The sequence below is a fragment of the Falco punctatus genome, assembly GCF_963210335.1.
Source record: "Falco punctatus genome assembly, chromosome: 2".
Classification (NCBI taxonomy): Eukaryota; Metazoa; Chordata; class Aves; order Falconiformes; family Falconidae; genus Falco; species Falco punctatus.
Window position 1 is genome coordinate 37,027,032 of NC_137581.1, and position 18,259 is coordinate 37,045,290.

Genomic DNA, 18,259 nt, shown 5'->3' on the forward strand with positions numbered 1-18,259 from the left:
AGCATAGAAGTCCAATTGACTACTTGGTTTGAAACTACTGCCAGTATTAATTGCTTCAGAACCATGCTTAACAACTGCTAAGTGACTTCTGTGGAGTGATACCTTAGGTCAGGGGTCCTCAAACTTTTTAAACAGGGGGCCAGTGTGCCCATGAAGTGGCAGGCAGTCATCTGCAGCTGCTTGGTTTCCCCCCCCACCCCCCTCCGCTGGGGACTGGGGGGGGTCTGTAAATACCGGAGGCCACATTGAGGACCCTGGGGGCTGTATCCAGCCCGCGGGCCATAGTTTAAGGACCCCTGCTTTAGGTTATTCTTAACTCATTCACAATTCAGTTGCTGCTATACAGTCACCTCAGTTGTGTGGCTGGCCAGAAAAGGATTAAAGGAAAACGTTTTCATTAAAAAAAAATAAATTTCAGTTTTACATATTATTCACTTATTACAGTAAAGGACATCTCAATATTGAGTATATTTTCAGCAAGAAAAAAATGAAAAAAGAATAAATTTATTTTATTGTAATTTTGGAATGAACCAAAACAGTATTAGTATACAAAACTGACTTCATAAATTATACAGATAATCAGGAGGACATTTTATACACTATAATATCAAATAAACCAATTATTAGAGGATGCCAAATGCTCAAATGAGGTCAGAGTAGCAAGGAACAGCTAAGAATTTCAGTTTTGTGGGGAAATGCAGAAAATCAATCCATTTCTTCTGATTTGAAATCAACAGCTCTTTTTCATGAAGTGAGAGAATTTCTGATGATGCCAAAATTTGTTTCCAAGAAGCTCATTGAGGCTCAAGTACTTTCTTATCCCTAATGCTGGTCATTCTTGTGCACAGTTAAGCATCTCAGGCAGAGCACTTCGCACGCTCATTGCTAAGACTGCAACTGTAGTGCACATGTAGTGCCTAAGAGGACTTAGTTTTCTAGCATTAAAATCTGGCACATCCCATGGGCCTGAATTCACTGCTGAAAACAGAAAAAAGAACGTATATTTTTTTCACCCTTATTTTATCATTTTAGGCACTTAAAGATGCTGCTGAGAAGTGAAATTGAAAACCTTTAGCAAAGATGAATAAATGGATCTTTACATACTATATTTTTATAAACCTACGTTAAAAAAAGTCCTTTACAATAATACAAATTTTACAAACCCAAATACTTCACAAAGAAAGATGCAGATGGGTAGCATGGGTCGCTGTATAATTTTGTGTATGCATACATATATATATATATGCATAAATATGTGTATATGCATATGTATGTGAATTTGACTACAAACTATATAATTTTTTTGAGTGGGAGCTGAAATTGATAGAGATTAGTGAGAACTGGCTTTACAGACATGTAAGTTTAAGAGATTTTTTTTCAATCTGTATTACGCTAAGCAATAGGCAAAGGGGATAATTCCATCACTTTAAATAATGTATTTCTACCTGCTTTACTTAGCTTGTGCCATCTTCTTGTAGAAAGAATAGTGAGATATCACGTTACTCCTGTTCTATTACTTCACTCTAAGGAAGCTGGGCAAATCTCATGAATTCTGAGGATAAATGAAGTTCTGAAAAGTTAGGGGTGGTGAGGTTTTTTTGCATTTGCAAGACTAGGTTAAGTTCATGATCTTTCCCCTTACAAACCCCAATGTAATTTAAATCCATTTATTCCCTTTCCTATGTATGTTTCCACTTACAGTAGTTTTTCTAGAAAATTGACTGTTGTCCTGGGATCTAAAAAGAACATGCACATGCCTACATATGGAGACAGATAATGCAGTTCAACTTAATGAACTCTCATGGCTGAGATTCCTAACCCATTGTGTAGGAAATCATGCAAACATTTATCTTCATATTAAAGTATTCTACTCTGAGAAATGTCCTTTTCTACCTTTCTCTCTCCATCTGCCTCTCTCTTCCCCTTCCCTTTCTCCCACTCCCCACCCCCCACCCCCCTGACCTTTTCCCTCTTTTCCTTTTTTTTATTTCTTTCAATGTTGCCAATGCAACTTTTATTCTGACTTCTTAGCATTATGAAATAGGCACTGGAAATTACCTGCTAGCATTCAGCTGCAGTCACTCTGTTAAGAATAGTGGTGGAGACTGGCAGAAGGAGCATCTCGGCTGAGCTGCTCTTATGATACCAGGAAGCTTGAGGGATCAAAAATAGGTTGTACCACCCAAGGAGGTAAAAGACCTTCCTCTTTGTCAGTAAGCAAAGGCAGAAAATTTATGTGTCCATCAGGGCACTTCTAGGTCTATTCACAGAGATGAGCTCCACAGGCTGGACCAATTGTGGTGTATTATAGTTTTGGTGTGAAGGTAATCAGTACTTATAGAAAGAGCAATGGCAATACAGTATTCCCTAAAGACTTCTAGTGCTACTGCATGATTATTCATTATAAAATAAAAGGATATGGGAGGTGCACGTCACTGTGAAAAGATAAGGATATGCTCTGCACTGAAGGTGGTTTTTCTTATATACAGGCCATGTAAACAGAAGCTTTATGTTTATGAAGGAAAAATTACCTGGACTACTGACCATTGACATCTTATTTCCAACTCCTAAGTGATATGAATTTTGCAAAAGCAAAATGCAAGCATGTAAGTTATAGCAAAAGAGCAAAGCTAAGGTAAGATCATCAGCTATTTTGAATTTCTACTCCATACCTATTTTGAATTTCTACTCCATACAAAAGGCATAAGCAATCTGCAGGACAGTGTGTGGAGACCAGAACCCCCAGATAAGAGATCAAGAATTTCAGAGGCATTATTCCACTGACTGTCCTTCTGAGGAACTTCTAATGAATGCCTAATGAATTTTTAACTGTTTTTTTGTCACAGTGACAGAGTTTCAGAAGGAGGCGAAAAGATTCTTCTATTTTTGGATTCTGGACAATTCTTTCTGCAAAAGCACTATCAGTTTTAGAGATATTTGAATCACCTTCAGGCATTAAAAGAATTGAAACTGAGTCTTCCTTCTCCTGGACAAATATTCAAGTCACAAAACCTTACATAAATAGCTCTAATCCCTCCCCCATGTACAGAAATGATATTTTTTTCCATTACTGCACATCCTCCTCTGTTAGATAAGATTAGATACTGTCTAAATTTTGGAAAGGATGGACTTCAATGTTCCTTCAGAAAATAAAAAGAAGGGGACTAAAAAAGAAAAAGGAATGGTCATCCAGTTGGCATTCTCAGACAAGATGGCTGTGATATCTAAAAATTTTCCTTCCCTTAAATTCTCCCACCTGTTAATGCTAGACAAATTCATATTCAGATATTAGATTTTAACTCTTCTGAGGGTTAAATCTTCCCTCAGGGACTGTAAATGCTTAACATAGGGTCAGGACTTGCACCTGTGAGCCAGAGTAGACATTACAGAGCTTGGACTTCTGGCAGTAAACTCTCTCGTATGACATCTAATTCTTTATCAGCTGTTCTGTATCACAATTGATACATCTGATCAGTTGGACTAGATCACTTCTGGAAGTCCCTTCAAAACCTATAGGTCATTCGTCCAAAATACCACAGACTGAAGTTCAGATCACTGTCCATTTTCCTTTATTGCCTTTCTATCCCATGGAACTGAAATCTAAAAATACACAGCTTAGTTGAATTCTCAAATATGTACTATCTAAGTTCAGCTAAAATGCGATCAGATGATATAGTGCATCTCTTATTGTCATTCTCTTCCAATGCAGTACCATGACCACCCTTAGCCTCAAAGAAAGCATAGCTTCTAGTCCTGCCATATAAAGTTGAATGTTGAGGGACTGTATGCATTCATTACCCAGCTGATCTGTTGAACGTTTAAACTAATAATTAGCAATCTTAGAGAAAAAAACACATGATTCCTCTTGTCTTTGCAGGAATGAATTGGAGCAGACAGATTGAATCTACTGCCAAGGTTAAATACTTTATTTTCAATGACACCAATTATTTTGAGCACAAATGCTTTAATTATCTCAAGCAGGCAATTAAGAAGTTGAACTCAGAAAATCAGGCACCACCATGAAACTGTCCGGCATTCAAATTCTTTTGTCCTTAAAGATAATAACCATGACACCTTTTAAAAAGATTTTGCAGCTTCCATTTTCACAGCCAAAGAGCTCAAGTTTTTCTAACTCTCTCTTTAACCATCATTCCATTTAGTGCCAAAAGAAGTATGTTGGTATGTTGAAAAGAGGTAAAGCTAAGCTCCCCACTTCATAACAAAATAGTGGTATGAAGGTAAACTAGCATGCTTGGCAGCTCTTTGAATCTATCATGTAAGAGCTACTTCAGTAGTGTGTTCCCTGCACTTGGCATATGTATGTTCAACAATTTCACCCACAAGAGCAGACTGTCTGTGCATAACACCTGTTACATTCCAGGTACCATGCTTCTACAGTACTTGCTAAACCAGGGGTCCTCAAACTTTTTAACCAGGGGGCCAGCGCGCAGATGAAGTGGCAGGCAGTCATCTGCGGCTGCTTGGTTTCCCCCCAAACCCCCGGGGGGGGGGGGGGTGGAGGGGGGAGGGAGGGGGGGTTCTGTAAATACCGGGGGCCGGATTGAGGACCCTGGGGGGGCGTATCCAGCCCGCTGGCCATAGTTTGAGGACCCCTGTGCTAAAGGATTTATGGAATAAGCAGTTAAAAAAAGGTAAGAGACCAACGCTGGCTTAATGATGGTACTTTGTGAATGAAACTTGCTTATTTTACTGAACTCTCTGCAGTCATTTTTTGTGTTGGTGATTGCAATACAGAAGAACTTAATTTCAAATAGCAAAAGAGTAAATTGGGAAAAACCCTGAGCTTCCACCTATGAAGTTGAACAAGGTTTTATGTATCAGTGTAGGCTGAAAATAATGAAAATGTCCTATGATACAGCTACCCAGTTAAGTAAAGCAGGATATGCAAATAGAAAATCCTTCCTGATGCATAAGGTGATCTGTTGAAGTCCCATGACAGGAAATGAAGTTGATTTGACATATTAACTTGCGTAACTACAAATGCTTCAGATGCCATAAAACTATGCAGAGCTTTTAAAGTTCAGCCTCTCTAACTACCTTGATAGCCAGAGGTAAAGGATTCCATAGCTTCACTTTGTCTGACTAAAGACTAAATTCTCTTTATCAGTTCTAATTTATTGGTATTAAGATGCAATATCCAAAATAGTTTCAACCAGAGTTAGACTGGAATTTTCTGCAGGAAATTTGGAATTTGCAGGAAAATTCCTGGAAAGCCCAAAGTCACAAAGAGTACCTCATTGCCACATAGGGATCAGAGACTGTATCAACACCTCAGACTAGATACATCTGTACCTCTGAAGTCATCCCTTAATGCAAGGGGGAGAGCAAGAGGCTGGGATGTACTGGGTTCTGCTGGGCAAATCGTGTGCATTTGACCCCATTCTCCGCTCTGTTGTTAACCTGCTCATCTTTGATAAGTCACTTCAGACTCTCTGGACCTGTTACTCTCCAACCAACTTTTGTTGTTGTTTCAGACAGAAAAATCTAGAGTCAATATGGAACCAGTATCTACTTAGTGGTGGGCTGGCAGGATTTCAATCAGGAATGTAAATCACTTGCAGCCTTAGAAAGCCAGACAGCAAGAAGAGGCACATAGATGAAGAATTAATAGGAAGATAACCAATTTACCTGTGATTTAATTGAAGTTATTCTGTGTCACAATGGAACAGTCTGTGATGGTGCACCTGACAGGTAGTAATCTAACTGCATGCAGTCGCACACCTATATGTACAGTCTGCTTTCCCCTGCTCTGGAAAGAAAATTCAGATAAATAGTACAATTTTCTAAAATTGTTGCAGGCATACAAGCTGGTTCCAAAAATGGGACAAAGAAAGCAATAAACAAAACAATCTGGTCTACTCTTATATCCTACTGTCCAAGAATTAGAGAGGAATTGGTTTTATGATACAGTTCTCTTTTTGGCTTTGTTCATTATAAAACAAGCTTGAAAATGATCTAAGGGAGCAATATCCCGCAATAGGTCTGTAATCCCTCCTCAGAAGAAACTGTGTGGTTTTTTAATTACACGTCTTTTTCTTTCTCTTTTCCTTTTTTCCCCCTTTATCTTTTCTTTTTCTGTTTCTGCTTCCTTTTCTCTTTATTTTTCTTTCCTTTTCCTTTTCCCCTTTCTTTTATTTTTTTTCTTTTTCCTTTTTCTTTTCTTTTTCTGTTTTTCTTTCCCTTTCTCTTTTAACTCTTTTCCTGTTTTTCCTTTCATTTTCCCCTTTAATTTTTAATTTCTCCTTTCTATTCCCTTTTACCTTTGCCTTCTCCTTGTTCCTTTTTCCTTCTTCCTTTTTCCTTTTTCTCTTATGCTATTTCTATTTTATGGACTTTTTTTAAAAAACTGGAGGCTGATACTAATATATATTGTTTATAATTGCATGAATTAACCAATTTAAAACTCAGACGCAGACACAATCTCTAAATTATTTTGGGTCTATTTTTTCTTGTACCAGCTACTTATAAAATACTGCCAGCAAAACAATGCATTTTTCACTTGATCCCAGTCTTGTGACAATCAGTAAAGTTAGAGGGCATGGTCTAAAGTCAGTCATTCAATATGGCCAGGATATAAGGAAGCAAAAAACCAAGGAATGATAAAGTACTGGAGAGATGTGAGAATGGTCAAAGGAGAACTGATCTGAATAGCAGCCTTGTGCTGGAACCTTCATTTCTAAGGATGTGTAGCAAAGCTCCTGTTGAGATAAAAAGGATAGAAGATTGGGATTTTTTTATATCTTAAAATGACACAGAAAAGTCAGCTGGAAACAATGTGCAGTTTAAGAAACCCTTTACTTTACAGTATCACATCGGTATTGTGTGTTGACCCTTGGCAGGACACTGTGACTTGTTTTTGATGATGAAAGACAACTGATTGATTTCAAAAGATTGTACTTTATATGGCTCACATTCAGGATAAAAAAAATATGAAAATGAAAAAAAAAACAAAAACAAACCCTTGAAGGAATAAGGATCATATAATCTAATTACATTCAAATATGGAGAAGAAAGTAGCAAGGAGCACATTTGGATCTTTCTGATTTTAGCACAATGCATGAACCAGCAGCTGTGGCTCTGTGCAGACCAACAGCACCTCCCATGCCAGGGTCATATGAGGAGAACGGCAGCAGGTGCCACAAGAACTAAGGATGCACTGAAACACAGGTCTTGGCTGTGGAAGAATGTGAGACAACAGGGACAGGTGACTTCCTCCACTAGGAAGCACCTTGTGTGTGGTCTGGCTCCTTTGTTTGGAGGAACTGACACAAACTTGACCACAGGTCCTATTTATTTTTGCCTCCTACACATGCTAAAACCCACGCATTTTCTCTCTGTGCTGTCCTGTACTATATTCTCCTTCCCTAGTATACATAACTGGTTCAAAGAATTTAGGACACTGATAATTCAGAAGAAATACACCCAAAAAAATTTAAAACAGAGAATTGCTGTGCTGTATTAATTAAATAGAGATGTATTTCAAATTTATGATGACACTGTACTTCTGTGCTGTATCTCCTGTGTCTCAGCAGTACAGAATACCGGCTTATAGCAACATATGGGGTAAAAAGCACAACCCTTCATGAGACCCATGCCTTTGTGACACTGGGGCTGTGGAAGAACCACTTGTAAAAATCACAGAAGGCTGTGCATGAACAAATCCCATTTGTAGCAATTAACCTCAGCTGGGAACTTGCTTTACACTACTGTGTGCTTCAAAGACAACAGCAACATAAACAAAATGTTTACCTGTCTTTCAAATTATGACCTTTTCAGTGACAGCAAATAGCTTGTGTAGAAGATAATTCATATTCTAACACTGTGCATCTCTCTCACTCATGATAATTTCTTACAAAATAAACTTTTCTTTACTTTTTCATTGTATTTAACCAGTTTGTTTCCTTTTGAGCAAAGCTAAAGCTCAATGATTCATTGGACAGACCAAGTCCAGCATTAGATTATGGTTGGTTTACCTTGCAGAGACAACACTTTTGGATCATAAAAGTCCCCTAACTTGTAGATGGCTCTAAGATATAGGGTCAAATAACATGGGCACTTTCTAAGGCAAAGAGCTTTTTCCTTGCCTTCCATCTGCAGATGAGATGATTTTCATCAGCTGATCAATTTGGATTCCACCTGTTGTCCTGAAGCACCTTTGCTATCCTAAAGTCTTTATACTTACTTTGGGATGGAGAAGCTGTCACAAGAAATAGGGGAATTACAGAATCCAAGAAAATTTGGCTGTAATGGACCTTGAAGATTCAACCAATCTATCCATCTGTTCCAACATAGGATTCATTATACCCATATCATTCTTGACAGAGTAACCTGGTCCTTAATTCTTCTGACAAAGAATTTCCTGGGCAAAATATGCTACTACATCTGTATCATCGTCATTAAAATGCTCTTCCTAATACATATCATGCTTATCATAAATGCCCTTTGAAATGTGAGATGATTACTTCTTGTATTGTCCATAGGCTTGTATTGCTTCTTTGAACCACCTTCAGAACTGTTGCTTCTCATCTTTCTATTCTGCAGAAGCCTTTTACAGAATTGAACATTAACATCATGGACCCTCTGGGTCTTACTTTTATAGACCTAAGCTATTAATGAACCTGGCATAAAGCCCTGCAGAGCTTAGCAGAGATGTTTTGGTTCACTACTGAACTCAGGACAGCAACAACTTCTCATTCAGTTAGATTTTCTAGCCATTTTACAGTCACATTACAGAAGTTTCATACAGACTATATTCCTTACATCGCCTATGGGAGTGTTACAAAAGGCAGCAAGCCCCAGATAATAAAGAAATATAAAGAGTTAAAAAAGTTTGACCTAGCCATTCCTCACCAGGACACTGATAAGTCCATAGTGAATCTTTTTTTCAATTATTAATCTGCTAAAGCCCTTCTTGAAGGCAAGGAGAATTTATTCCATTTGGAAAATAATAATAACTACTTTTTCTATTTCTAACATGGACTAAAATCTTCAGGAGTGGTCCCTAAACTTTATTTTCTCTAACTGTGCTGGGTACTTTTAGGATCATTATCTTTGATACAAGTTTAGCTATTCTGACAGATGAATGTGTAATAAAATACATAAGCCTCCTTTTTTAACCATATGGATGAATTTACAAGAAAAAAATCAGTAATTTATTTTAATGTGCAGCTATATCATCTTTAAGTCATTAGGCAGCTTTCACATTTCTGCCTTCAGGTGTCCTGTTAGATAATGACTAAGATAACACACCAACAAGGAACACCATCATGTGAAAAAACATACCCCACTGAAGACTAAAACCAGCAATGGACAAAAATTCAGCTAGAGGGCTTTGCAGGCCAATATCTACCCACTGTCCAAGAAAAGAATAAGGACAGGAGGTAAACCCAAGTACCTGGAAGCCACACAATTTGTGATGATGCAATCACATACATCCTATTAGATGGGATTAATGAAAGAAGCAATTCTTAGCAATTGCTGCATATTTGCTGCTACAGCTAAATTTGTACCAACACCCCCCAGCCAAACACAAACATGGGGTATTTTTTCTTTGTTCTGAAAGTGTGAAAACAAGTAATGAGAAGATAGGAGGTAGAGAGTAGACATCAAGAGGACATATATATTCGCCTTTGAGTTCACAGAGCAGGCTATTAAAACAGAAGTGACTCATAAGCCACAACACTTGCAGTGGCACCTTGCTTTGGAGCTGGCTACGGTAAACCATCCATCCATTATTTCAGGAACAAATTGGAGGTTATGCAGCATTGTTTGTGTTGGATATATATAATGTAACTATCAGTCTCTACAATAATCAGATTTCTCAAGTGTACTCCAGCACTTACAATGACATCTTCCAAGATTTTCATCAAAAGGCTTGAATAAGAATAAGCTATGTTAACATTGTGGATCTTGATGACTTGAAAACACTGCTTTCTTGAATTGATTGCTCCTGTGAGAAACAAAATCAGAAGGACTGAGTTGTTGAGTACCATTCCCTGCTTTCTAACTTGAGATACAACTGTTTTGAACATCTTTCACTTAACAAGGAGAGACTAAATAATTCTGCATTTTGGCTTTGTTAGAATAATGTCCATACTTTACACCATACAGTTTTCTTGCCTTTACACAATTATTTTTGTTTCATTTTCAGAAAGACTGACTTCAGATTACTAATCTAGAGTTTATCCTTTATCACTGATTTTAGGATTTCTGCTCTCTCACCAAAATCAACTGTGCTGAATAATGTTTGACAGCATTGATCTGTACATGTATTATGGAGCAAAGTTAGAAATTTACCCTCTTGTCCAAAGATACACCGTGCACATAGCTTACCACCCTTCACCATTATCTTAAGGACAGTTTTGGCAGCTAGTATTTTGGAAGGTGTAATTGTCCTAAGAGCCATGAAATGACAAATTGTAGGCTACTGGCTATGAAAAGTTCATCTGATTTTTTTCAGCCATGAATATATATTCCACATGTAATAGCTCAAACTAGAAAAGTCAGGAAAATATATATTTGAAACTAGTCAGTGTTATCCTAATACTTCTGCCTTTGCCGCTTAGTTGTCCACACCTGTTCAATTTTCTCGAGCTGTTCTGGTATGTAAGTAATAATATTTTTCTAAAAACTCAGTTCCCTGATGAAACACATACTGACCATAATAATAGTCATGTTTTTCTCTGTTGCTGGACAAACATTCATATGACATGCACTACTCCTCAAAAAAAACCTACTGAATTCTCCAAAGTATATTTTCTTGCATATTTCCTGGTAAAATAATCTTTTTTTCATTAAATAAAAAATCCCTTGTAAAATGTAATTCTTTTTCTCTTGAAAAAGAAAGTCTGGTGAGTGTTTGGTATGCTTCTAGAGCAGCTTGATCATTTTATGACACAGGAACTGGAGCTTTGGATTTTCAGTACCCACCTGTCTGAGGCGTAGCAATAAATCAAACATTGGTTTAAGGTTCACAGAGCCTTTCCTAAGTTCCAGCTTCTTCAAACAGCTGCTATGTTTCTGCTTTTGTTACACTGTGAGGACGTCTAGGAGTACCAGCAATCCCAGCACCTTGCTGTGCACATGCTCTGCCTACAGATTGTACTACATCATGTGCAAAAGTGGTCTTTGACATCTCACCAGCACACCATCTATGTCTTTGCTATTTGTCAAGGGTAAGAGTCCTTTGCATTGTGTATAAAGTTGCAGCAATTTAATATGCACAAGTACTTTTTTATAGGTTTTTCCTTAGCTACTGGCAGCCAGTCATTTCTTCTTAATATGAGCATGCAAAGTCACAGCATCAGTTAATGTGTCAGCAGCGTATGCAGCAGCATTGGAGAACTATCAATCCTGTACATGCATTCTGCAAAGTAAATATAGTGCATGATTTATTATGTCTGATTCTCAATTCTTTCTCCCTCACTTCTGAGCCACTATGCCTGACTCTGCATGTGTAGCTTTTTAATTCTAAATTTCTAATAGTCATGCTTCATTGTAAAGGTTGATAGAAGAATTTCAGTATTTAGAGCAAGAACGTAAGGTTCAATACTCTATGGTAAATCTACATTCTATCACAATTTTAGACTATGTTTGCTATCACCAGTCACAGCAGCTTCCAAAAGGATGCAAAACCCCAAATGCTGCAATCTGTTAATATTAAGAACTAGCAACTTAAAAAATAAATAAATAGTGGCTTGTTTATTTTTTGGTCAGGGCTTTACTTGTGACCATAAACCAAGAATACCTTGGTAATACCCTAGTATGTAACTCGGCTCATGTTAACTTAGGAAATGCCTTCTCTCATCAGCCTTTCACAAGGTAAATGTATTTACTGTAGTTACCAAGCACCAATTCACTACTAAAACCAGAAGTATTTGATATTTTCTGACTGCCTACAAGCAACAAAGGAAAACATACCTGGGGAATATGTACTAATATTCAGTTGTTGGTTTGTGGTTTTTTTTTGTGAGACCTGAGTTTTAGAAGTTGAACAGATATATGAAGACCTGCATTTCAGTCCTAATCATATTATGATGAAAATATGTGCTCTCTTAGAAGTATTGCTCTTCCTTTATTTCCTCCTGACTCTGCCTGAATTTAATACCTGACAAGCCATTGAATGCAAGTAACAGTTTGTATTAGAAATAAGGCATTTTACTGTGCACACTTTAATCTTTTTGATGGATAACAATTTAATATAATTGTGTATTTCAAAGCTTGCTTTCTAGTATAAAGAACAATTAAAGTACCAGTTACTCAACAGACTTTTTCACTGGAATGATGCTGTTCTAGAAGCTGTTATTATTTTGTACTGAATATTTAGAGACTGAAGATCTTTCATACTAGAGAAGCATACTGAAATACCATCATCCGCCAAGAAAATGAAGGCTCACTTGTTGTTGCTTGTTTGTGACATGGGTCCTGCTATTCATCTCTCTCTGATGTGTTTAATTTTGATTCTGCTCTGGACTGATGACATAAACCAAGCACAGATCCTCTCACGACAGAAAGATTGGTGAGGAAAACTCTACAAGTCACTTAGGATGGTATTCATCTCACTTAACTCCAGACATCTACATCCAAGTTAATCACTGCATACTCCCTTTAGAGTCAATGGAGAGAAATAAGCAGTTTTAGGACGCAATTCATCTGCCCTATTCCAGATAGCTACTTTAGGATATAATTAATCACCCTTTCAGGCTGTCTTCTTTTCACCATTGACTAGAAAGGTTTCTCTCCATGAAACCTGTACATGACCAAAGGTACAAAGGAAAAAACAGCATATGCCTACAGCACAAGATCTCATACCCAAGTTTCATAATGGAGATATAGAATATTCTTTTCCTAATGACCCATTAGAGAGTCTACAGCTTCCACTTTCATCAAATAAATGTTTCAATTAAGTGAGATGAATCCAAAGTTTGTAGCTTGCGACTGCAGTCTACAGGGGGTGCCTTTGGTTTCAAGTTCTTCTGATGGGGGCCAGAGGCCCATCTTGTCTATCAGAAAGGAACGCTAGGCTTTGAACCTGGCAGAGCTAGTCAGAAAGGTTACACGAGTTCATAGCGTCATTCAGAGCTAAGCAAGCATCAGCGATGGCCAGATGGAAGAAGTGGCTGCTACCTGATAGCCTCTAAGAAACTAACATGTTTTGATCAGCGAGAATCTCAAACTGCTTTTGGAAGAAGAGGACTGACATTACCAATTTCAGAATGGTACTCTCAGTGTTTCACTGGCCCAAAAATTTACATCAACAATTTACTGTGCTATTTTTGGTCTTTCACTGCAAGCACTGGTATTAAGAATGCCACTTTTTGAGAGGTACAATTTTGTTTTCAGTCCATTTTTCTGTTATCATCTCTTTGCCTGCTTTTGAGAAATATCTCCTTCATTCTCTGATTGGTCATAAACATGTCCTTCTTTTGAAAATGTGAAACCTGGGCAGTAACTTACACAGGAGCTTAGCAGCTTTTGAGGGAGGGTGTGGAGTTTTCCATAATGTTCAGAATCACAAATAAGCTAGATAATTTGAATTAATATCAGGTTTCCACTTTTTTTGGTGCAGAGAGTCAGGAATTATTAGTCTATTATATACATAATCCAATTTTTTTCATAGAAAGATTTAATGGTAGGCTGGAAGAGCTTCACATACCACTCTTCTAAGGCTGTATAATTACAGACTTACCCAAGGGGCCAGAATAGCTCCACTTTAGCCCAAAAAAGGATTTATAAATACATATTTATATATATATATAATTTTTTTAAATTATCTAATTGTTAAAGCCTTGGAGACCTATGTGGATTCATAGGTAAATCTATTTTATCCCACACAATGAAAATAAATATTGCTTATATTATTATGTTTTCATTAAGGCATGCAATTAAGTTAGACACAGAAATGAGCCAGATTCTTGATCTCACTCTTTGTGCTGCTTTAGTAGCATAAATGGGCTATAAAGTCAATTTAACAAAGCAGATGAAGATTCTCTTGAGGAGAGGGAATATGAAATGGAAATATGCCATTTCCTTTACAATACTGATTGGATTATAGCGGCATGGTTCAGAATGCTGCTGTGTTACAGTGAGCCCTTTGAACATAATGGCCCTTTGGAATTAGAATCCTAAAATTAGGTCTGGAATCAGCCCCAGGACTGCTATACAATAACAGGTCCTTTATCTGTTACCACCTGTGTCCAGTGTATATGGGCGCAGCTGAGAAGCTGAACCAATGTATTTAACAACTTATTTACACCACAGTCTAATAAAAAAGCCAACAGTCACTGTGATACAATAATCAGACACTCCTTGAATATGTCTGAACTCTGTGTGAATATCCAGTTAGGCTACACATGTCCCAGTAACATCCAGATAAGATACTCATTTGGGAGGTACACATTTTTTCCATCGCCAGACTGGTTTGTTCATTGCCTTTATTCCTTCACCAAGGCAGCCTTTATGGTCTGAGTTACTATGAAGAGTGATATATTCTGCATTCAATTCAATCAGGCTTTTGATCTTTGCCTGACTGCAAGTATACAAGATGTGGGCAATTACAGGGGTTCGTAGAAATTTGCATTTGGGGAAAGAAATGCAGATTGTAACTGTTTCTAATGTTTTCCGCAGCTTATGTGACAAGCCCCTCAGGAAACTGTGTTTTGGATGCTAACTCTCTTGTTACCATATTAATTGCCTTTGTCATGACAGTTTTGGCATCTGAAAATGGCTGGGAACATGCTGTGCTCCTCAAGAGACCAATCAAGGGCAGGGGAAATTGGTTTATTGGTTCCCAAAGCAGCCTGTGCTAAAGGTGCTGCTATTCAAGCATAGTTTTGAGTCTCCGAGCTAGAATGAGAAGCCAAAGACACTTCAGGCTAAGGAAAACAGAGCTTTCATTTAGAGCGATGAAGGCAAAACTAAGAAGTTTATTTCTCTGCCAGCATGACTTCTGCAGTTAGCTTTTGTGGGCAAATCTGTATGCCACAGTACAGAGGGCAGGACCACAAATCAAGGTTATCAGAATCCAGTGAGGTCCTGGGCTTCCCAGAAGGGATTCTGAACATCTTGGGTTTTAAATAAACTTCAGCTAAGCTTCCTGAAGTGCATGATTTCAATCAAAATTTTCCCTGTGACCAAAAATACACCATCACAAGGACAGGCTCCAAACTGGATGAAAGGGATGAAGGGATAAATATCAGGGGATAAATAATGATGAATGTTATTTTAAGTGATGCTGGATTTATAATGGAAGAACAAGAAGATGTTAATTTCTGGTTAATATTTTTATCTTTGAGGAGATTGCAAAGCAGCTGTTATGCTCTAGGTGGTAGACTGTAGGTGGTGAAGGGATGGGTCAGGATGGCAGGCGGTGGGTAAGTGAGGAAAGCCTGGAAGAAAAAGGACATAAGGAGAAGGAGATCACAAACAAACACATTAAGAAATCAAAGGACATGCCACAAGAAAAAGAAAGGACAAAAAAACCTACCTGATTCCATTACTTACTTCAGCTTATACCTGGAAAACCTAGGTTCAGTAAAAATTTGGTGATGTAGCAGAACTACATCCATAGTGTTAAAGAAGGCTAGGGAATCCTTTTCAGCATGAACTATAGAAGATAGAGTGTGCAACCTGATCCTATTATCTTTCCTGTGTCTCAAGCAGACAGGGAAGACATAGTTTTTGCTGACATATGCAAAATTGGGGTTTTGACACTTATTGAAACTTAGTGAAATGTTAATGCTGTAGGGCCAGAACAGTAAGATTATTACAGATAGTTTCAATGAAGGGAGTGTGGGGGGGATGATGACACACGGATGGACACATACTAGAGAAACAGCAAAAAAGACAAGCTTGATTACTAGCTTGATGTAGGTAGAAAGTAAGGGAAGAAACAGAAAGAAGTCTTTTTGTTTTGATTTTTGTTTGTTTGCTTCTTTGTTTTAGTTTCTTCCTGCTAAATAAGCACAAACTATTCTTGGTTCTTAGGACTAGCTGGTCAAAACAGGTGGGTGGAAAAAGGGTATAGGAAGGCCTTGTGCCTGTCCTCTCACATTGCACTAGCTGCCACAGCATGCTTTGTTATGAGAGCCTGCTGCACCGAGCATCCCCTGTGAAAGTGGCTCACTTATCTCCCCACGCAGCACTCATTCGTGCTAAAGCTCCTGCATCTTTACATACGCACACTGGAGGTCACGTAACACAGCTTTTATGTTCTGAAGCCCTTAGCAGAAGCTAAGTGCTTCCATAACGTGGACATGTCGCAGAATAGCACAGAAATCTGCAGAAATACGATAGGGAGCACTGTGCCTCTGGAAAGATAATGCAGTATTTTAGTAACCAACAAAATGATAATTTTTACAGCAGAACTTTGCCTTAGTAAACAACCAAAAGGGATGAAGCAAGGAATTATGTAAGACACTTCCTGTTGCCTGCCTCCCCCTATGTAAAAATGTATTTTTGCAGCAAAACAGAAGCTGTGAGTCAGGGAGAGGCACCAGGATCAGCAGGATTTAAGTGAGATCATCAGTACGTCATGACAGATTTTGAATGGCATTATATCTATTATTCATTACTCAGATTCAAGTCTATAGTCAAGGGAAGCAATTTGACAGGCAAGACTTGTACGTAAATTGCCATCAGATGATATAAACTACTACGGAGGGAATGCTTCAAAAGGCTCAAAATATGACAGGAAACATAACACAGCCTGCATGCCAAGTACACAGCTGTCCAAAGTGCACGCTCTCAACCTTGCAGCCCTTTTCATTTGAAAATTTCAAGAATTCTTGGGAACTCCAGAACACTAAATCTGATATATAGATGTCTCCAGAACACAAATATCTATTTTCAAAACAGACAATACTTCTGCACAGGGTACACCAGCAACAGAGAGACTCTCCTGACAGCAATGTTCAAGGATTTTTCAGAACACTTAGATAGGTATAAACCTAGCTATAACGACTTGTACGTTACAATGCTACCAAGACACTAATGTTTCTGCAGTAATTTTTGTTCAAGGGGATCTCAAATTCTGTTTTTGCTAGGTAGTTCAACTGATAAATTTAATTGCATTTTGTAACACTACTAGCCATACACATTTTCCTCTTTTTTTCCCAGCTGAAAAGTAAATTAAACAAGACTTTTTTGCCTTGAACAGACATTCCATGATAAATATAAAATATCTGATGCCCTTGTTGTTTGCCACAACATAGAAGAAAATAGCTTCTTTACAGCTATAAAGAAACTATTAGGAGAAACAGCTATTTGTCACCTATGACTTGGCTTGTACTCCAGCTCTGTAGATATAGTTTGGTTCTTCCTCTACCAAACAGATCAAAAATGGCTTCCAATTTTTTCACCTGTATTTCTTTTTTGCCTGTCACAGAGAACATTGCTCAGATGGGATTAAGCTTTTTTCACTTCTAGTTTCTAGTTTCATTGCTACTCAACCTCTGGGAATTTGTACATAATATAAAACAATGGTAACAATTACAGAAAACAAGGTATTTATTTCTCTTCTATATTGGGACAAAGCCACCTGCCTTCCTGCATTGTTTAGGCCTATAGAATAATAATGTCAAGGACAGTGACCTGTCTAGCCCCCAACCACAGTTTTTGTGGACTCTCAGTTTGTGAGTTTCTTATGTTATCTCAGTATCACTGTGATACAAAATAATGATGGGAAAATCAATAGTCGTCATCATCATAGAAAGGAGAAACTGTGACATCTTGTAATTTATATTTTACATTTAACTAAATTATTTCCTTGTTAGCATGACAACAAAGGAGAAGAAATATTCTTTGTCATATTTAACCAGGAGATCTTACTCAATATTTAACAGCACAGTAAATGACGCATCTTGTATGACAGAACTAAATGCATTAATCCATACCCAGATTTCAGAAGGAAGGATAACCAGTCTATGAAAGGATGTATATTGTGTCTAGGGAGAAAGATGGACTTCATAAGAAATAAAAAAATCAGCTTATACATGTGAGTTAGTGCCCAGTACCTCACTTGGTATAGCTCCCTACAAAACTATGCATTCAAGGTATACTAATGAAACGTGTACAAGAATGTTTTAGGTAAAATTAATTTGGTCCAGGGATTGGTAAGGGCAAGAGAAACATTTCTTTTCCATCCCTTGGCAAACACTTTATGAGTCACACCTCACAACAAGGATACTAGCTTGACACTGCCTGATTTCCCTCCACTTCAGGTTTCATAATAAGTGGTTCT